The following is a 22,470-nucleotide window of genomic DNA, read 5'->3' on the forward strand; positions in this document are numbered from 1 at the left end:
ATGTTAGCCACTTGGCCTAGAGCTGAAGCCTTCTCATGGCATAGACTTGTCTTCTGTGACCAACGTGACAGAGTCACGTGAGCGCGACAGCATTTTTTGGTGTCACACATGCGCAATAATAAATGGGCGGACAGGAGCTCTTCAGAGCGCACGGGCAACCGCATACTTGCCAACCCTACCGATTTAGGCGGTAGGTTACCGCTTTTTAAGCAGTCCTACCGCCTATCGATTTAGTGGCAACAAATGCCGATTTTTTCAATATTTTAGAAACTTTGAGATTCCTACAGATTTTTGGTCACAGAATGTGGCATGTATGCAACCAGTATGATGCAGACCTGTGTCCTGCGTATGCTTTCAAGTAAAGGAGGGCTGGGCCTGATCACGGGGGTCTCGGGGGCATATTGAGGACTATCACACTGGCAACGAGGACGCCACTGGGTAGGGGGTTCATATTCCAGTGCCAAGATCTGCATCTGCAATATCGTCCCAATGCCTACCAGGAGCGTTACCCGCGCAGAGAAGTTCCGACTGCCATTTTTTGTTGTCGATGGTTGTGGCCCCACATGTGGGGTGCTTGTGCACCATCCACTTCCATTTTTGGAGCCTTCCAAGGCTACATCTCGCCAGAAATCAACAGGTGCCCCCAGGAAGGGTCTGGGGGGAACTCTGTATTAAAAAAAAACAACAACAAAAGACTTTGCTGGAAAGGAACACTTTTGGGTCACATGCACACTACGCATGCCTAATGTGTACGTTTTTAGTATCTCTCGTACAGAGAAATATTTTTCTTCTCCTCTTTGTCATGATGCCAAGAAAGGGGGGCATCCTACGCTGTGTCTGCCTGAAACATCTACATTAAGGCCCACTGACACCCAAGGGCCCAACACCTCAGCGGACTCGCAGCCTTCACACGTTTCATAGGTGCCTGTGCGGTCCGCGGTCATGATTGATCCTGCAGGTGACATTCAAGGGGTGGGTGCACTGCCACAGGCCAAGAGGGTGCCTAGGCAACAAGGCACGCTCGCCCCCATGCCAGAATTTGACATGTCTGGCCCACCATCGAAATTGGGCCCAAAATGGCTGCTGTGGGTCAAGAAGCTGGAGATGTATTTCAAAGCCAGGGGGGAGACGGTCAATGAGGCAAAGGTGGCTACACTGCTGTACGCTGTGGGATCTGAAGGACACCGCATCTTCGAGTCTCTAAACCCCACTGCTGACTCATATCAGGCTGTAAAGGACGCACTGAAGGAGAACTTCCTACCTCTTGAGAACCAGGACTTTGAACGCTTCATAATGTGTAGCAAAAAGCAGCGTAAGGATGAGCCACCGGACCAGTTCTGTGGAAGGCTAGATCACCTTGCGAGCACATGCCACTGGGAAAATGAAGAGGGAAAGGTCCAAAACCAGATTCTACGGGGTTGCAGCTTGGGGAAGCTACGGCGACAGGTACTCCAGGAATCGGGGCTCACGCTGACACAAATCCTCGACATGGGGAGGTCCTATGAACTGGCCGACAGCCGCACCACCGAAATGGATGCCGCAGTCAAGTCGGTGAAAGGTATGTGCGATAGAGCGAACGCCAGTCCGTCACGTCCACGGTGGCCCCAGACGAAGACTGATACACCACAGCCCTGTCCAAAGTGCGCTTTGCGATCTCCCTCACTCCAGTGACTGTCCAGCAAAAGGGAGAGTGTGCAGGCACTGTGGGGCGCAGGTTCCCGATCATGGAAGTGGGAACTGGTGCTGCAGGGAGCCAGCGTGAAAATTAAGGTAAGTTGGGTTTGTTTGTGTTGGGGTGTGGGTGGGTGTGTGCTGAGGGTGTGGGTGGGGGTGTTATGGGTGTGTTGTGTGTGTGAGTATGTATGTGTGTTCGCATGAGAAAGGTGCAAGTGAAAAAAGAGCTGCAAAATCTAGTGGACTCAGACATTATTGAAAAAATGGATGGGCCAACCCTGTGGGTGTCCCCCATTGTTGTTGCAGCTAAATACAAGCAGCCTGGGTCAGTGCAAATCTGCGTGGACATGAGGTTACCCAACCTCACCATATAACGGGAATGTCACCTCACGCCGACACTGGATGATGTAGTGGGTGAGCTACAGGGAACCAAGGTATTCTCGAAGCTCGATTTGCGATCCAGATATCACCAACTTGAAATGCACCCAGACTCCCGCTATATTTCTACTTTTACAGCACACAACTGCCTGTACCGTTATAAATGTTTGAGCTTCAGAGTCTGAGCAGCGGAGGTGTTCCAAAACATAATCAGGGGCGGCTTGCAGGCCTAGAGGGGGTAATCAATCTAAGTGATGACACATTGGTGTATGCAGCGTCCGAGACAGAACACATGGCCCGGCTAGAGAAGGCATTGGAAAGGATCCGAGACTTAGGTCTAACTCTAAACCGCGAGAAATGTGAGTTTCTCAAAGACAGTATAGAATTCTTTGGTGTCATTTTCCACTCTAACAGAATCTCTCCAGACCCACAGAAGGTGAAGGACATTCAGTACACAAAACCGTCGGAGAACGCCTCAGAGGTGAGGAACTTCCTCGGCATGGTAACTTACTGTGGGAGGTTCATCCAGAACCTGACTTCTCTCTCAGAACTTCTCTGGGTCCTTACGAAAAAAGACACAGCATGGACCTGGTCTGACCCCGAACAGATGGCTTTTGACACCATAAAGGCCTCCCTCAGGCGGGATGAGACTATGGCGTTCTTTGACCCTGGAAAGGAGTCTGAGCTGATCATGGATGCTAGCCCAGTGGGACTAGCAGCCATGCTACTCCAACCTGATCTCCACGGATAAATAAAACCCATCGCATATGCCAGCAAGGCGTTGACGTTGACTGAACAAAGATACTCCCAAATCGAAAGGGAGGTGCTGGCCATACTATGGGGCTGTCGACACTTTTGCATCTATATCTTGGGCAAGCTGGTGTCCGTCATCACTGATCACAAACCCCTCATCCCCATCCTGACGGGGTCATCCTCCAAAACAACACCGAGAATAGAGAGATGGATGCTAGCCCTCATGGAATATGGGGTGAAACTGCAGTACAGACCGGGAACCCATAACCTGGCAGACTACCTATCGCGTCATCCCAGGGGTGGCGGCAGACAGGAAATTAAGTCGGTAGGGGATTGTGAGGACTATTTCCGCCAAGTGGTGGACGCAGCCATATCGGTAGCCCTGACATTGGAAGAGGTGGCCAACACCTTGCATGCTGATGAATGCTTCCAACCCACTCAGAATGCTGTGGATAGCAGTGACTGGAGGTCAGCTCTATCAGATATGTCCCGCAAAGATAAAGACAATGCGAGATCCAATCACTGTGCGAGTCCGACACGAACTGTCAAGGTCAGATGGAGACCTGCTACTTCAAGGGAGACAAATTGTAATAACTAGGGAGCTGATTGGGAGAGTGACGGAACGAGCCCACTGTGGTCACCAGGGCACCGCAAAGACTAAGGCAAGGCTGAGATCCAAGGTGTGGTTCCTGGAGCTAGAAGGAAGGGTCAATGATTATGTAAGCAAATGCATCTGGTGCCAAGCGGCCGCCCCTGTGAACAAGGAGCCGTGCATTGACTCTATGGAACGAAGCAACAGCCCATGGGGCATGGTGCATGCTGACCTTGGATTGACGGGGAGGGGGATTTACTTTTTGCTGCTAATCGACCAATGGTCACGCAATACAGAGGTGGAGCTTGTTGACTCCACGTCAAGTGAACAAACCATACAGGCAATGGAAAAGATATTCGCGACCCACAGACTTCCTCGAGTCATATGCTCAGACAACGGACAGCGTGTAGTAAATGAATGGCCATGATTATTATACAAGTTGCAACACTACAGTAAAGCATGAGTGAGGCTTTAATAGCGTGAGCTGTAATGGGAATCATTCCTTGGAATTCCCCATTTCGGCAGGCGAGACTCAGAGCGCGATTCTGAGCTGTGATACAAGTAGTGAAGAAAGCAGACACTCGGCCCTCCAGATTCCAGCACCACCATTCTGAGGTAAGTGTAAGAGTTGGAGGGGCGATATTGTGCTTTCTAGCTGCAAAAGCTGCTGAAGTCTATCCTTTTCATAGAAACGTGTGCCCCAGGGGCCCTGTGAGCACTTCTTAAGAGGCGGCCACTTTTCCAATCTATAACAGTTTCCTTGGCCTAGAAAAGTGGTGCAGCAGTTTAGGAAATGCTATTTTTATGAAGGGAAAAAGTGTGCAGTGTAGTTTAAAGGCACCTGACAGGTGCCATATTTTAACTCCCCCTTTTTAAAAAAAAATCTTGTTTCACTTGAAATCTAAACAATTTTTACAAGAGTTTTTCTTGTATATCTTTCCTGTAAGTGCTGGGTCCTAACGTATTCCAAGTTCCTTATTTTAAGTACTCCAGGTTCCTGGGGTTCCATTGTACTCCGGAGAGAATAGATTGTTATTTGTCTCCTTGGACAATGGTCTTTTCAATGTTACCTCCAGTGAGTAGTCCCGATTCTTGAAAAAAAACAACTACAGCTATGCCTTCAAAAGTACACAAATAATGAACTAGCCCAATGACACATGAATTGCTATCGAAACAGGATTGATCAAAAAGAGCCTGATTAAAGCCTTATTTTCCCCATCCTCAATCATTATAATTAATTATGTGTTATTTTTATAACACGCTTAATAACGAAGATGTTTCTAAGAGAAGACCCAGGATTCTAACCTGCGTTGCTCTGCGTCTTCTTGCTTCCACGGCGAGCACGTTGCCACTGAGCTAAACTACCCGTGCAATAGAAAATGACAGTAATAGCATGTATGGTAATGTGATCCTAAACAAATGTCATTTGGGTTCTAAAACTATTTTATCAACACTTAAAGGCACACAGTGAAAGAAAATGCACGATAAGGTAACCTGCTTGTAGACACTATTTCATGCAGCATGCCACCTTGCACATCCTCCATTTCTAATCACCCACCATTCACACTTCCTAAGGAGCAATAGGCACCCCCATGGCTCCCTCATTGCTGTGTCTGAGGCCATCTACCAACAATCTCTGTCGTTTCCAGGCTCGACTGAAACAAAGGATGTATTACAAAGCTATGTGACAGAACCCCCACGTGCTAGAAATACGATGCGGCTAGGAAACCGATCTCTTCAGTCTGTGCTCCAGCGCTGGCAAGGCTTTGAACAGTTGACTGGGGAAGAGTCCAAAGAAGCCAAGTTTGGACTTTTCACTGTCCCAAACAGGTTGCGGATCACAGCCCATGGCAGAGTCCCACAAAGCAGGGGAGGGTTGGCCAGCACCCAACATGCTACTTATTTCCAGTTAAACATACAGAAGCATGCCACAAATCCTTGTTAGTGGTGCAGAGCTGGGTACCCACTTGAAGCTAGGGTTCAAGTCGAGGGACAGTGAGGGTGGATGGCCTCCCCCAGTTTTGTCAGAGGATCCTGCAGGGTGTTTCAGAGGCCGTGTGTAAGACAACACTCTGTCTTTCTCAATATTATGATTTTAGACGCCACCTGGGGATTCAAACCAAATTATGATTTTAAGTGGACCTGGGGAGTCGAACCACAGTCACCGGATTCACAGGTCGGGAACTTCACCACTACATCACAGAACCTGGTGAAAAGTGACACACAGCTAAAGGTGAAATGCCACATTTTAGGACTGCACTCTCCAGGGGAAACATTGCCATTGATTCGTGGGGTTTCAAACGTGCACACTTTCTAACATTTTCAATCCCTATTAGAAGAAAATATCCTCTCTGGGTTTTTTGTGTATGTTGATTTTATGAAAGTTAAATGCCCATTTGTTCTGTGCAATTTGTATGGTTATGCAAACCCAAATGAATGACGTGCATATTTCACCGAGATCTGCTAATTTCTGGTGACATCGCATCCCATCACGTATGTTAATGAGTCTGCCGCTTGATTTTTGTAAAGATTTGACCCCTGCTTGAAGCAAATGACAGCAGCCGAACAGTTGAGTTGATAAAGGAATTAGAACCATGCAAACATCACGCGGTTTTCCTATGAAAGTGTAGTGAAATGTAAAAATGGCGGTGTGCTACTTGTACTGTTGTTTCCACAGATCCGAGACAGTGTTGCCAATGATAAAACATAGGTTACCGCTGTCTGAGTATTAACGCAGGGCAACAACCCAGGCAACAAAAAAATATGCTGCTTTGGCTTCTGTCTCAAACCAATTCACTTTTGTGTCCATAGACATCTATGAGGGACAGGCCACTGAGCAAGCATCAACTCCTTAGATGAGGGCCTCATTAGCACGGATAATGGCAGCAGCATGTGTCTGTAAGGATTAGGAAGCAGGAGGGTGCACTGATCTGCAGTAAAATGGGGTTAACTAGCAGTTGGAGCAAAGCGGCAACGATGGGGAAAAAGCGCGTACTGCGCGGTTTTCGATCAGAGCACCCGATATTCCTTCTTCATAGCATGTGCCAATGGGAAACGCTGCTCCTTCTTCAGGCAGACACAACAAGCCAATCGATTTGGTTGATGTATAATGTGAGAATGAGACGCAGGCACAGAGAGCGCATAGTTTTGGCTATACACTTTTATTTAACAGATAAGGGGTTGGGAAAGGCTTCACTGTCCCTATGCTACGAGGTGTTTTCCCTACCTCAACAAAAACTAAGGGTCTGTACGTTGTCAAGATGTCCAAATCAAAATGTCCTGTGTCCGGAATGTTATTCTGGCCCTCACACTCTAAACAGAACTCTAAGGTGAAAAGGGGTAATGTCTTTAGCCTTGGTAGTGCACAAATTGTTCAAGTTCAAAAGTAAAGGTGTAACTTTAACACTAAAGTTCCAATGGATACAATCCACAGTTCTTGGGGAGTGTTCCCTTCCCCAGGTTTTCTCTTCACCAACACAACACCTCTTAAGGGTATGCTTCTTCCTTAAATGTCTCTGTACAACAACAACAAAAGTGACTTGTATGTTAAGCAACTCGGCTTCACTTGGTATACTCTCCTGACAGGTATTTTCTCTTATACTTCATTTAACAATGCTTGCAAACTTAGCTTTACCAGGTATACACTTCTGTCTGGGCTTTTCTATTGTGTTTCACTTAGTATACTTGTAAACGTAACTGCGGCTGGTATATTCTCCTGCCGGGGCTTTTCTCTTGCAGGCGTTATCCAACACACTTGTAAATGTCACTGTGCTTGGTATACTCTTTTGCCAGAGCTTTTGATTCATGAGCTTTATTCAACACACTTGCAAACTTCACTGCGCCGTGTATGCTATCTTGCCAGGGCTTTTCATACGTCTCTCTTGATGCACTTGCAAACCTAATTCACAGTAACAGTTGGTGGTGGGCTTCACACTTAAAGACTGCCGATTAACATTACAATGGGCCTCATTCTAACATTGCTGGTGTCCTGGCGGTAGAGCCACCATGATAGTGGCAAATGTAGTCACCATTTCTGGCACCCTGGCATGGCCGCATTGCCGCTGGATTATGGGTGCCGCAGTGACAGTGTACATCCCCATTCATGGAGTCCTATAGGACTCCATGAAGGGATTTGCCGTCATTACCAGCATTGGCAATACCGGTGCTGCTAATGATGTCTATTTATACCGGTAAGGCGCCTGCTTTTAGCTGGAGGTAACCCAGGTGCCCCACTGGCAAACCCGTAGTAGGCCGATCCGATAAATTGCTGGTATCCATGAATATCGGCACTTTTTTACTGGACTGGTCGACTTAGAATGAGGTCCAATGTCTTGATTTCCCTCTTTGGCAATATCCATTACATTCTTTGGCTCACTTTCTCCTTTGGGGTCCTTCGCATCACTATTCTTATTTGTTCACTCTTCCCCATAGCCTCCGAGACATCTAGCACCCGTCTCTCCCTCAGCGTACCTGTTTCTTCGATGCACGACTTTCAGGGAGGCATGCTTCTCGCAGTTTGTTTTGTGGTGTTCAGGGTTCTTCAGTGGTTGGCGGCTTCCTCAACGCTTCTTGGCTCTTCGGGACTCCTCCAGGCAGTGGTCTCTCTCCCAAGTATGCTGGATGTGCCTTTTAAATAAATGTTCCCGTACCTATCAGCAGTTCTCTACAAATACACTGCGTTCTGTGCCTCTCACTGTCACTGATCTTCAATGCTCTAAGCAGCTTCCTCATCACAGTACTTTCATTGTCATAGGAATGGTAGTGAGTTTTAGGAAAACGCATGCACAACACATGGGAAGATATCCACATTGGTTTCTCTGGGTGGTGGAAGGGAGATATGGCAATAATCCATTAAAGCATGGGGAACAGAAGGGGTATCCCTAAAAGGGAAAGGGGGATACCACGCACCATCCAATGAGGCATCACCCCCTTGAAGGTCACCTCAACCCCTGTGATCCTCCATCATGTAGCTGCCCCGAGGGTCAGGATCAGGAAGCGGCTGCGGTCCACCTGGCCACATGGGAACAGGTTAGCACTGGGAAAGGAGTGATGACACTATCAAATTCATCACAAGAGGCATCAACAAGAGAATTCTATTTTCAATGCGGGTGTCAACTTGATGTTGATTCCTCCCATAAAATGCTCTTCTCTAAAGAGGAGAGCTTGGCCACCAATCTCCTGATTTCTGAATTCATCTAAGATATCAGGACAGCCTGGTAAAGAATGTATTAAGGCCCAAATCTCTACTGTCCAGAGTGAAGTATCCCTTTGCGGAAGTTGCAGTAAATTATGCCTTTCTGGAATTATTATTTTTCTTTGCCCCCTCAGCTCTGGTTCCCTCTTACTGCACTATTATTTTAACAACACAAAAGTCACTGTTTACACAAGCATCTTGCAAATACAGTTTGCAAGTATGCAATGCATTATTAACACACTGTTTGGTAAAAACAGGTTTATGACTGTAGACGAGTATACACAGGATGAGGGGCTTTGGAATCCTAATGGCCCCTTCCCAGTGACTTCACCGAGAAGGGGGACATTAACACTCGCCACTTCACACGTGTGTCTCCACCAGCCAGTAATAAAAGATAAGGCTTGAAAGAAAGAGACATGGGGAAGCCTGGCTATGACTTTGGCCTGCAGTATACAAAAAGTATCATTTTCCGTTTTTAGGGACGAGGATGCGTTCCGCAAATCAGTTCAAGTGCCACCACTGAGCATTTATATCACGGTAGCGTAAGCACTGCATGTAGTCAAACAATGCTTCGGTTGGCAGTGGAAGACTGTATCAAATTTAAATGAAATGGCCGCTGATTATTAGAGAGATAAAATCTGGCATTACCAGCCAACTAGGATGCTTCGATCTAAAGATCAGCTCCTGCGGACTGTTCCACTGCCGGTATGTCTCTCAAGAGGAGACAGAAGGTTAGCTGTCTTTGATCACGAGGATATGGAATAGCATCCCCAGAGAGATTGGGCCTTATCAGTTCCGTAAAGCCCTCAAGACCTTTCTTTTAGCTGGAGGTAACCCAGGTGCCCTACTTTTATCAGAAGGGATTTTGTGGGTGCGCCACCTCTCTGCCGCTTGGGTTTTGACACCAGCTGCGGTTAAGTTCGTCCTGAGCACGTTATAAATACTCAGAATCAAAATCAAGGTCCAGACTTTGCCATTAAAGCTTCATATGCTCTCACCATTAGCAGGTCTGATTACGCCAAGTTTGCATAGCAGTGCCAGGTTTCATTAAGCCCACTCAGCACAGAAGGGACAGCTTTTATTAAGCCTGGTTAGCAGAGTAAAGCCAGATGCTGTTATGTCCACATATTACATTATGCCTAGTTAGTACAGCAGTGCCAGATTCCTTTATGCCCAGTTGGCATAGTAACACAATATTCCATTATGCCCATGCAGCACAATAAGGCCAGGTCCCAAGTATGCGCTATTAGCAAAACAGTGCCCAATTCCACAATGTTCAGTTGGCATAGCAATGTCAGATTCCATTTAGTCCGACTTCAGCAGTCCATTATGCCTGTGAGTAAAGTAAGGCCAGATTCCAAATTACCTAGGTTCCACCAAGTCCAGTTTGGAAAACAAGGGCAGATGCCACTATGGTGAGTTAGAGCAGCAAAGGCAGACTCTACTAGGCCCGGCTAGCACAGCGAGGCCAGTTTCTAGTATTCCCAGTTAGCACAGTCACGCCAGAGTGCGGTGGGTTATGACAGTACAGTCAGATGTAGGCAGACTCTACTAGGCCCAGCTAGCACAGCAAGGGCAGTTTCTAGTATTCCCAGTTAGCACAGTCACGCCAGAGTGCTGTGGGTTATGACAGTACAGTCAGGTGTAGGCAGACTCTACTAAGCCCGGCTAGCACAGTGAGGGCAGTTTCTAATATTCCCAGTTAGCACAGTCACGCCAGAGTGCGGTGGGTTATGACAGTACAGTCAGATGTAGGGAGACTCTACTATGCCCATCTAGCACAGCGAGGGCAGTTTCTAGTATTCCCAGTTAGCACAGTCACGCCAGAGTGCGGTGGGTTATGACAGTACAGTCAGACGTAGTGAGACGCTACTAGACCCAGCTAGCACAGCAAGGGCAGTTTCTAGTATTCCCAGTTAGCACAGTCACGCCAGAGTGCTGTGGGTTATGACAGTACAGTCAGGTGTAGGCAGACTCTACTAAGCCTGGCTAGCACAGTGAGGGCAGTTTCTAATATTCCCAGTTAGCACAGTCACGCCAGTGTGCGGTGGGTTATGACAGTACAGTCAGATGTAGGGAGACTCTACTATGCCTAGCTAGCACAGCGAGGGCAGTTTCTAGTATTCCCAGTTAGCACAGTCACGCCAGAGTGCGGTGGGTTATGACAGTACAGTCAGACGTAGTGAGACGCTACTAGACCCAGCTAGCACAGCAAGGGCAGTTTCTAGTATTCCCAGTTAGCAGAGTCACGCCAGAGTGCGGAGAGTTATGACAGTACAGTAAGATGTAGGGAGACTCTACTAGGCCCAGCGAGCACAGCGAGGGGAGTTTCTAGTATTCCCATTTAGCACAGTCACACCAGAGTGCGGTGAGTTATGACAGTACAGTCAGATGTAGGGAGACTCTACTAGGCCTAGCGAGCACAGCGAAGGCAGTTTCTAGTATTCCCAGGTAGCACAGTCAAGCCAGAGTGCGGTGAGTTATGACAATACAGTCAGATGTCGGAAGACTCTACTAAGCTCAGTGAGCACAGCGAGGGCAGTTTCTAGTATTCCCAGTTAGCACAGTCATGCCAGAGTGTGATGGGTTATGACAGTACAGTCAGATGTAGACAGACTCTACTAGGCCCAGCTAGCACAGCAAGAGCAGTTTCTAGTATTCCCAGTTAGCACAGTCACGCCAGAGTGCTGTGGGTTATGACAGTACAGTCAGATGTAGGCAGACTCTACTAGGCCCGGCTAGCACAGCGAGGGCAGTTTCTAGTATTTCCAGTTAGCACAGTCACGCCTGAGTGCGGTGAGTTATGACAGTACAATCAGATGTAGGGAGACTCTACTAGGCCCAGCTAGCACAGCAAGGGAAGTTTCTAGTATTCCCAGTTAGCACAGTCAGGCCAGAGTACAGTGAGTTATGACAGTACAGTCAGATGCAGGCAGACTCTACTAGGCCCGGCTAGGACAGTGAGGGCAGTTTCTAGAATCCCAGTTAGCACAGTCACGCCAGAGGGTGGGGGGTTATGACAGTACAGTCTAGGCCCGGCTAGCACAGTGAGGGCAGTTTCTAGTATTCCCAGTTAGCACAGTCACGCCAGAGTGCGGTGGGTTATGACAGTACAGTCAGATGTAGGCACACTCTACTAGGCCCAGCTAGCGCACACAACAAGGGCAGTTTCTAGCATTCCCAGTTAGCACAGTCACGCCAGAGTGCGGTGGGTTATGACAGTACAATGAGATGTAGGGAGACTCTACTAGACCCAGCTAGCACAGCAAGGGCAGTTTCTAATATTCCCAGTTAGCACAGTCACGCCAGAGTGCGGTGGGATATGACAGTACAGTCAGATGTAGGGAGACTCTACTAGGCGCAGCTAGCACAGCAAGGGCAGTTTCTAGTATTCCCAGTTAGCACAGTCACGCCAGATTGTGGTGGGTTATGACAGTACAGTCAGGTGTATGCTGTGGTGCAGTACGACCAGAACTAAAATAAAATGAATCTAGTTCTAGCCAAATTGACTTCAAAGAAAGGAAAAGGCTGGGTAATAATTTCTCTGCATCTTTGCAGAATCAATGTGCACATGCGTTATCAAAGACAAAGTGTTGTCTGTGCGCGCTACACTTGAAAGCTTCCCAGAAACTCTGGCAACTGGTAGCCTAAGTGTTAGGCAGGATCCTGTGCAGTTCCCTTGGGGAACACTGCAAAAAGATTAAGACTACAGGAGTAAGCAGTAAACCCAATTGGTAGCAGTCCGCACCACCCAGATTTACCTGGTAGCTGTGGCTGAGCAGTCAGACTTCTCTCAAGAAGAGTAGGGCAGTATATAGACTATACACAATAGGGCTGAAAAGACAGTAGAGCAAACAAACACTGACCAGAGCTTTGTATAAAAAAAGTAATTTATTTATTTAAAACACACTTTAGGCAATATACTACCACTCTAAATCAAAAGCAAGTTAAAACACAGTCAGGTAAGGTATACACACCTCCCTTAATAACTATTAGACAAGTCAGAATTAAAACACCACGATTTGTTAAACAGAGGTGAGCGCATAACATGATGGCACTCCAATAGTTCAGTTAAAGGGAGAGAAAAAGGAAGAGCATAGAAATAAAACAGGTCCCAACACTTTTAGGAGTTCTCAGCAAGGGAATAAAGGCATTATAGACTGTAGAGCCAAAGTTCATAGGCCAGGCCCACTTAAAAGGGAGCAAAGTGAAATGTGCCGAGGATCACACAGTTTAAAAATGCACTAAAAGTCTTTGCAAAATGTTAAAAAGAGGTTGGGGCGATTCAAGAAGGTAAAGTTAGGAGGTCTGGGGCCAACCCAGTTGGCAAGCCAAGGATTTAAGGGTCACCTTGGGCAAACCGAAGAAAGGTAGGCCAGGCAGGACACAGTACCTTCAACAGAGAGGAAGCTCCAGCGGTGGCAGTTGTTCCTGGCAGTGGTTGCAGTTTGTTGTTTCGACCAGGGGAAGAGAGGGTCTCGTCGAGGAGGAAAGGTGGAGTCGTTGCACTGCACAGGGATGAAACCAGCCGGAGAGATCGTCAATAAAAGGAGCGTTCCTTTTTATTCACGGTCAAAGTTGGGAAGCTTGGCTATCCGGCCACCGGGGTGCTTGGCACGGGCGATTCGACCAAGAGACGTCTTTGGGAGGTGAAAAGGGCAAACTCTTTGGTCCCACCGGCTCAGAGGAAGAAGACTTGTCCAGCAGAAGATCTTCTCCTGTCGTCGGGAAAGTGGTGAGGTAGTTGCAGCAGGGCTTCACCGGTGGTGTCGTTGTTGCAGATGGCTCAGCTTCTTCCCTCTTCGGATTCTTAGGTCCTGTGGCGACTTCTGAAGTTCCAGTCCCAAAAGCCCTGCTTTTATGCAGAAAAAACACCACTCATCAGCCTAGCTGTCAATCACACATGCTAAGTGGTGAGCCGGGCGGCTCACCACTGGGCCAATCAGAGTAGAGTTCGACTTGGGTTGCCGAGGCAACGCAGTCCAGGGTGCCAATTCCCCCCTCCACCCCTCCCGTGGAACCCAGACAGAGTGGCACCATTTGGAGGGCTTCTGTGGAGAAGCCCGCCAAAATAGTGGAACAAAGGGCTCGACCTTGGTCACGGTTACAGAGACGGACACAAACGCCATTTTAAAAAAGAGTTCTGGCAAAAAGACCCAACCAGGGATTTAATATTAAATAAATAAACCGGCGGTATCTTTAACATTGCACCAAAAAGTGGTGCGTTTAAAATCAATGGGAAAATCCCATAGAGAATATTCCGGTGGAATATTTTGCGTGGTAACCACTGCCACCAGCCAGAAACTCGGCAAGGAAGACTGGACAGTGCCCCCTTGAAAACAGACCCAGGGGCAATATAATTAACCCCTTCCAGTACTTCCACAATATGATGGTGTGTACTGGTTCTGTTCACAATTTAGGACTAGTAAAGTCAATGGTGAATTTACATGCCCTGGGAGACAGTAGTCAGTCCCAGGGTATGGAGTCTGTGTTTGGGGGTCACTATGACACCCCTGTGTTACTGCACTGAGGGTGCTGTGTAACACACACATACAAAATAGATGATCCCCTAGGGAGTAGAAGGAAAACCCCATAGCCCATAAGCACACAGAGTCAAAGACACTCAAATCATGTCTAAGAGTGGGAAGAAAAGAGTCGCACTCTTAGCAGGAGAAAAAAACAAACCCCAAAAATCCAGCAAAGCTGCTGGGGGACTCACTAGGTTTGGGAAATTAGCCTTATAAGAGAATTCTCCCTAACACTAAGCAAATGTAGGAGTGGCCCATTGGAACAGCAGCCATGGCGCCCCATTCTGAGACTGGAGGCATCTCTAGTCGAATTACCGCCACACTTGATCCGAGTTACTGCCACTCTGGAGGTAAAATGGATAGATTACGAGTGGGGTAATGGTAGTGTTGGTGCCCAGTGGTGGAGTCCGTGGGATTTCCAAGGGGGGTTTGGAAGAATTGCCATGAGCGGTAATCCTGCGGCAGTAATTCTTCCAGTTTTTGGAGGTAAGGTGGAGGAAATACAACCTGCAAAGTGCAGGAGGTACTTCCTCAAAGTTGTACTATGGCAGTGCAGTAAAAGCGTTGAGGATTCTGTTACTAGAACTTTGCTACCAGGCCTCCCAACTTGGGATGAGCCCAATTGAGTTTGACATCGTCTTCTGCTGAGAACGTAGCCAATAAACTTTCAGGAGCGTGCCGATGAGCTACAGACTGCACAGCACTTGATGGAACGCTGGATACCTTTTGCTTCATTTCCCAATTTGCTCATGGAAGAAAATAATCCTATGTGTGCTGTGACGTGTTGCCTGTAAATGCCAGAAGGGCAACCTCTCAGGCCATATTGCAGGCTGCAAGACATAGGCCAATGTTGTTAATGTGATCGGTACCTCGGCTGCCATTTGTAAGACCTCCAGGTGCTCTGGCGGGTCTGAAAAGAAGGAGGTGGGTGGGGAGGATTAGAATGCTTTTGCTGTTCTAGTGGTAGTTTCAGTTTGGGTTTGCTTCTAGGTGGGATGCATTTGGGCTGTTTTAGGGTTTGGGTATGTATCGGTTGTTTTGGGTGCCTGTTGCGTAGTGTTTGAAGTTGAGCGTCTTGTGACTGAGTGAGTTCTTGGAGGACGTGTGCTATTTGCTGTATGGTTTTGGAGTTAGTGTTGTGGTAGTCGTGTGTGGGTGTTGTATTTAAACCAATGACAAGCTTTCATGGGGATCGGAAACGGGAAAAGAGTTGGAGATTCAAATCCTTACACAAATGCCCAAACCTCACCCACAGCAATATTCTGGTACCAATGCACCTTTGAGCCAAAACTAAACATGAAAAAACAAGGCCTGGGACTTCTGTTGCATCATAGAATAGCTTTCTGGTCCCAAATGGACACCCCTTTCCTAATGGAACAGTCCAGATTCATTTCACCAACACTTTCTTTTTTTGGCAGCTGACCGCAGCAGTAGCCCATTTCGACTGGCTTTGTAAAATCTGCTTCTGGAGCTTCTGATACAGCAGCAATGGCTTCCCAGTGGAAAGGTTGTGTTTCGAGGAAGCAACAAGAAAATGCCTTCTATTGCCCTGCTTAACTGTGTGTGCTGTATTCATGCAGTCGGCAGTGGATGTTGCAGCCTTGCCCCTAAAGCAGGCAGACCGACGCCAGGACATCCAATATTGATTGGATACAGTAACCAAACCACTGTATCCTTACACAAATGCCCAAACCTCACCCACAGCAATAATTTGGAGCAAATGCACCTTTCAGCCAAAACTGAAAATGAAAAAACAAGGCCTGGGACTTCTATTGCATCCGAGAATAGCTTTCTGGTCCCAAACCCGCTGTACATGGCATGCATGTGGAAACATCCAGGTGAAGAGGGAGAGGAAGAGGTGACTGGGAGATTGTGACAAGGAGGCCTTTATGCTCAATAAGAAGCAAGCAAGACTACACGGAGCAACACAGGTTCGATCCCCGGGTCTGCGCTTAGAAACCTCTGGGTATTAAGCTTGTTATAAATAGCCTATCATATCATATCATAAGGAGGGAGAAGGAAGAATAACGCAAATGTGAGGAACCCAGACAGGCATTCTAGAAATATGGCCCAACAGAAATGCCCTGCAGGAGCTGCGGGGCCAGGATTCCGCTTTCAGTTCTGTTCAGTTTAGATCTGTATGAACCGAACTTCCACGTACCATCAGCCCACACAGGTGGAAGACAGGAAACGCATGGCGCGTGCTCTGGCTGAGTAACGCACCACTAATAGGAAGTGGCCAGTTTCATCTAGTAAAGGTAGGTTTATGCAAGATGGTCCTGTGCCACGCGATAACCCCAAACAGAAGGTTCCGGGGAGTGGTAGAAGTGTATCAAAAAAAAGTAGTGGAGCTGTGACCCTGCCAGGGGACAGAGTAGGTAGGAAGGGAGCAAGGTGCAACACATTTTTCAAGGGTTGCAGCCATGCTGGTTGACAGCCAATTAAGTTGAAACAGATCTTAACTGGAATTGCTATTGGATGTTAAAGTACAGAAGTGTGGAAAAAGTAGTGGAACTTTTTTTTTAAACCATGTTTATTTTTGGTTCGAAGGCATATAAGTGATTACAACATAGCATTTGACAACATTAATCTCTTAGGTTCTGCATTTTACTTATGTTCATGTCTTACAGTTCGTTAGTATTTGCATTACCTCCAAGGATTTTCGGTTATCAATTCCCTCCCTCCCCCTCCCCTACTCACCGTCTCCTTTTTATTTTAACCCCTACTCCCTCTATGAATCTCTCTCCCCCCAACTTCAAGCACTATTTTACACTGTAGAGTCCAGACTATTTAGAATTTTCTTCCCCCCCTTAACGTTAGCGTCTCATTGGGCCTCATTACGACCCAGGCGGTAAGTTACCGCCTGGGTCGTACCTTTACCACCATGGCGTAAACTAAGTTTACGCCATGGTGGTTGGCGGACTTACCGCCCCATTCCGAGGTTGGCGGGGCGGTAAGTCCCCATTAACCCATTTACCCTTCCCCATTCCCATTTTTGCCCCATAGGGCATAATGGGAGTGGGGAAGGCGTTAATTACGCCACCGTAAATTACGGTGGCGTAATTAACAACAAGGTCCCTTAGCGCCATGGATTTTAACACCTGCTAAAAGCAGGTGTTAAATCCTCCATGGCGCTAAGGGACCTCGGAATCAGGCGGTAAGGGTCGGCGCTGTTTACGCCGCCGTAAACCCCTTACCGCCTGGGTCGTAATGAGGCCCATTGTCTTTGTGTTTGGGGGAGTTCAGGTTACATGTGTGTTCCGGAGCAAGCAGGGTTTGAAGAAAAAGGCTTCTCTGTCCCGTACATGTTCATTGAACGGATTCCAGATAGTTAGGAATCTTAGGTATTTACCAGTACTGATGGCGCATATCTTCTCCATAGCCATCACACCCCAGATCTTAACCCACCAGCATGCCGAGATTGGGCCTTCTTTGCTTTTCCAATTTTGTGCAAGAGTCATTCTGGCTGCCGATAATAGATGAGTAATGAGCTTGGCTGTCGCTCCTGACATTGCATATTTCCCTTCTATAGGGACTCCTAAGAGAATTGTCTTCGGGGATCTCGGCAGTTCAACCCCTGAAATGTCTTTTATGTAGCTTAGTATTTCCTTACAGTAGGCAACTGCTTTAGGACACGTCCACCAACTTTTAACCATCAATAATAAAAGTAGTGGTACGCCGCTCCCGAAAGTTCACACTCACTTCGACCACTGGATCGAGGAGAGGAAGATGGACAGGACCCAGTACCTCAGCGTAGGCCGAGGGTCGAGGGAATGATTGCAGTCAAAAGGCCCCAGAAGTCTGCGAGCCTGGTCCCTTGCAAGGCAGGCCCTGAATTGTTGTGGGCCGGTCCCTGCCAAGACAGGCCCTGGCACGTATGAGAGTATTGTGTAAAAACATTGTTAGAAGTCATTTGTTTCCCAACATGTAAACATAGGATCTATTAAGCAAAGGGAAGGGGTGGTGTAGTAACCTGGCATCTAGAACGTTATGGAAGGTGCCTCACGGTTGAACGGTTGGTGGCAGTTGGAATGTTGGAATTTGGAACGTTGTGAGGGAGGATAAAGATAGCAAGCGCGTTGGCACAGCTGCTGCCGCACCCGCCCCGCATAAGTGAAGTGCTTATTTTTCTGTTAAGCACCTGAAGTACTTTGCTTATCTGTTACAATAGAACTGTGCAGGTGTACCCAAACATTCACAGGAGAGCGCTCCTGACAGTGGCTCTGCCTCACCACATGAGTATTAAATGTGCCAGAGGTTAGTGACCAAATGACTATTCTTTGCACAGAAGCATAGATCCCCCAACAGATGTCCCCCTCATCACAAGCAAACTGCGTGGGATCGTCGAGCCCAACTTTCTCCCATTTCACCTCGAAAACATGGTTTGTGGCAAGGGTGAGAGCCTAGTTCAGGTGACCTCTCCCACCCCAATTAGTGTTTGTGCAGGAGAGTAAAGCTCATTGCACTTGCACACCTCACCACATGAACATTGTTGGTGTCAAGGGGGAGAGGCAGCTGCAGGTGACCTCTCCCACCGTCTGAGTAGTGTTTGGCAGTGGGCTAAAGTTCATTGCACTTGCACACGTCACCACATGAACATTGTTTGTGTCATGGGTGAGAGCCGACTGCAGGTAACCTCTCCCACTGCCTGGGTAGCGTTGGTGTAGGAGAGTAAAGCTCGCTGCACTTGCACGCCTCACCACATGAACATTGTTTGTGTCAAGGGTAAGAGCCCACCCCTGAGTAGTGTTTGTGTTGGAGAGTAAAGCTCATTGCATTTGCACGCCTCACCATTGAAGAGGAGACGTTGAAGCCAAATCCCCTTAAAATGAAGAAGTTACTGCAGGAGATTGACTGGCAAGATACCACAGACCATAGGAATAAATATCAAGTATGCAATAACGTCATCTGGGAAATAAAGAAACCAAATGTATTGCTAAACTACCCCAAAAAATGTCCATCTGCCTATTTCCGAGATTTACTTATAAGATCTAGACCCAATATTTTCCCCGATGGAGAGTTAGACTGTTGGGAAAACACATTGATGAGAATGAAGCCAGATGCCGACACTGTGGGTGTAATAATAGTGTAGAGACAATTAAGCATCTGATGATCTCATGTCCAGCTTTAAGAGATGCGAGGGGGAGGCTCTTGTGTGCTTATTATCAAAGCTGTTGCCCAATATCAGATGAGATGTGGTGGGAGGGATAATGTCAGCAGAGAACTTTGGTGTAACAATTGCGGCCATGAAATTATTGGAAGGTTACATTTTGGTAAATCAGTAGGAAATTGCAGTACTCTGGGTTTTGAGTATATGAGTGAAGTGTACTTTCTAGTACTGGTTGGAATAATGTTAAAGGTTTATATTGTATTAACCAATAAAACATTAAAATAAAAAAATAAATAAATATGAACATTGCGTGTCTCAAAGGTGAGAGCCCACAGCAGGTGACCTCTCCCACTGCCTGAGTAGTGGTGTGCAGGAGAGTAAAGCTCACTGCACTTGCACGCCTCACCACATGAACATTATAGGTGTCAGGGGTAAGAACCCACCACAGGTGACTGCTCCCATCGCATGAGCAGTGTTTGTGCGAGAGAGTAAAGCTCACTGCACTTGCACGCCTCACCACAAGAACATTATTCGTGTCAAGGGTGAGATACCCACCGCAGGTGACCTCTCCCACTGCCTGGGTAGTGGTGTGCAGGAAAGTAAAGCTCACTGCACTTGCACACCTCACCACATGAACATTATTTGTGTCACGGGTGAGAGCCCACTGCAGGTGACCTCTCTCACTGGCTGAGTAGTGTTTGTGTTGGAGAGTAAAGCTCACTGCACTTGCACACCTCACCACAAAAACATTATTTGTGTCACGGGTGAGAGCCCACTGCAGGTGACCTCTCCCACTGCCTGAGTAGTGGTGTGCAGGAGAGTAAAGCTCACTGCACTTGCACGCCTCACCACATGAACATTATTTGTGTCACGGGTGAGAGCCCACTGCAGGTGACCTCTCCCACTGCCTGGGTAGTGGTGGGTGTGCAGGAGAGTAAAGCTCACTGCACTTGCACGCCTCACCACATGAACATTATAGGTGTCAGGGGTAAGAACCCACCACAGGTGACTGCTCCCATCGCATGAGCAGTGTTTGTGCGAGAGAGTAAAGCTCACTGCACTTGCACGCCTCACCACAAGAACATTATTCGTGTCAAGGGTGAGATACCCACCGCAGGTGACCTCTCCCACTGCCTGGGTAGTGGTGTGCAGGAGAGTAAAGCTCACTGCACTTGCACACCTCACCACATGAACATTATTTGTGCCACGGGTGAGAGCCCACTGCAGGTGACCTCTCTCACTGCCTGAGTAATGTTTGTGTTGGAGAGTAAAGCTCACTGCACTTGCACGCCTCACCACATGAACATTATTTGTGTCACGGGTGAGAGCCCACTGCAGGTGACCTCTCCCACTGCCTGGGTAGTGGTGTGCAGGAGAGTAAAGCTCACTGCACTTGCACGCCTCACCACATGAACATTATTTGTGTCACGGGTGAGAGCCCACTGCAGGTGACCTCTCCCACTGCCTGGGTAGTGGTGTGCAGGAGAGTAAAGCTCACTGCACTTGCACGCCTCACCACATGAACATTATTTGTGTCACAGGTGAGAGCCCACTGCAGGTGACCTCTCCCACTGCCTGAGTAGTGGTGTGCAGGAAGGTAAAGCTCATTGCACTTGCACGCCTCACCACATGAACATTATTTGTGTCACGGGTGAGAGCCCACTGCAGGTGACCTCTCCCACTGCCTGGGTAGTGGTGGGTGTGCAGGAGAGTAAAGCTCACTGCACTTGCACGCCTCACCACATGAACATTGTATGTGTCAGGGGTAAGAACCCACCACAGGTGACTGCTCCCACCGCATGAGTAGTGTTTGTGTGGGAGAGTAAAGCTCATTGCACGCCTCACCACATGAACATGGGGCAGCGCGCAATGGTAGCTGTTCTGGCTGTTTATGTTTTGTGTGTGGGCGTGTTGGGGCGTTCCGGCGCGACTTGCGATTCCGGTGACTTTGCGTTGTAAATCCCATGAATATGGAGTATGGGCATTTTTCTTTCTGCGCGCATTTCCATGAATCAGACTCCAAGTCTTTAATTCTTCCCACACAAAAGCGGCCCATGATGCTGAGGCCCACCCGGAAATCTCCAGAGTTCCACCACTGGGGGCGACTGTGCGCCATAGGCATTTTCTGGGCTGCTCGATAGTTAAGGCTGAACTGAAGGACTGCTACAGGGGGAAGCCGGCGGGCTGTAGGGATCAATTAAAGAGCTCCCGGCAGAAGGGAGACTCCCAAAGGTCGCATGCAAGATACCTGCTTCAGCACATTGCCCCAGGCCCTGTGCCATACAGGGTATGACACGATGGAGGGTCTGGGGGGTTAGGCGCAGGGTGGGGGAGACGAACGGCGGGAAACAAAGAGGGAGGGGCAGCCAAAGCGGCGCCCCCACCCTCGGTGCTGCCAGGGGAACGCACCAAAAGGTGTGAAGGAAGCAGCAGGGGGGGGCAGGAAGGAGCCCGGCCCCCACCAACACATCAAAGGGGACAGGGAGGATAAATACCCCTGTGAAACCCAAGGAGGCACAAACAGGTCCGGAGCTCACCTCACTCGGGTAGGCTCCCCGGACCTGGGAAAGGGGAAAAGGAAACGTTTGCCTCGGCAGGCTTACCGTTTCTGTGTCTTCTCTCCCCTTCTCTAGGTGACGGTTCATCGGATTGCAGCTGAAGCCCGTCGGAACAGCGCGAAGAAGCCGGAGGAGACGTGGTGCTGCGGGAGACGATCGGGATCGGCGAGCTGCGACGACGAAGATTTCGCAAGTCTGGCGTTCTCAGAAGCAGCTTGGGACCAGGAAGAAGGACGCCAGCTGGAGCGGGGACGCGGCGTGAGCAGCTCCAGGCACGCCCGCCCAGCGCCAACAGGAGAACACGAGCCGGCAAAGGGCTCGGTACGGAGAGAAAGGGGTGGGGCTACGAATTAAAGTCGTAGCCGGAAGAGAACGGCGTGTATTTTATTACGGCTGACAAAGCCGGCAGAGGCTCAGCTGTTAAACGAGTGAGCCTGTAACGCTGGCTATGCGGCACAGTCAATAAGTGCTGGGACTTATACCTGAAAGGTTGGGGGTTCGAGTCAAACCCCCAGCTCCAACATTTTTGCTTAACAGAGTTGAGCTAAAAGCGCCAGGCCGGATTACAGCACGGGGATATAGCTCTGTGGTAGAGCATTTGACTGCAGATCAAGAGGTCCCCGGTTCAAATCCGGGTGTCCCCTCCACATTGGGGCCAAAAAAGTCAATCCCCAGAGTCAACA

The 22,470-nt window shown here is 48.4% G+C and overlaps 1 protein-coding gene and 1 non-coding gene across 9 annotated transcripts in view; one reads left to right on the forward strand and one right to left on the reverse strand.

Moving 5' to 3' along the window:
- The window catches only part of SORBS3 (sorbin and SH3 domain containing 3), a 683,012-nt gene that overhangs the window by 383,320 nt on the left and 277,222 nt on the right, over positions 1–22,470 (reverse strand). The gene's annotated exons all lie outside the window — the stretch shown is intronic.
- Positions 22,360–22,431, forward strand: TRNAC-GCA (transfer RNA cysteine (anticodon GCA)). Its single transcript has one exon. It is a non-coding gene; the product is annotated as a tRNA-Cys (tRNA).

This window comes from Ambystoma mexicanum, chromosome 10, assembly GCF_040938575.1.
Source record: "Ambystoma mexicanum isolate Mex_15411 chromosome 10, UKY_AmexF1_1, whole genome shotgun sequence".
Lineage (NCBI taxonomy): Eukaryota > Metazoa > Chordata > Amphibia > Caudata > Ambystomatidae > Ambystoma > Ambystoma mexicanum.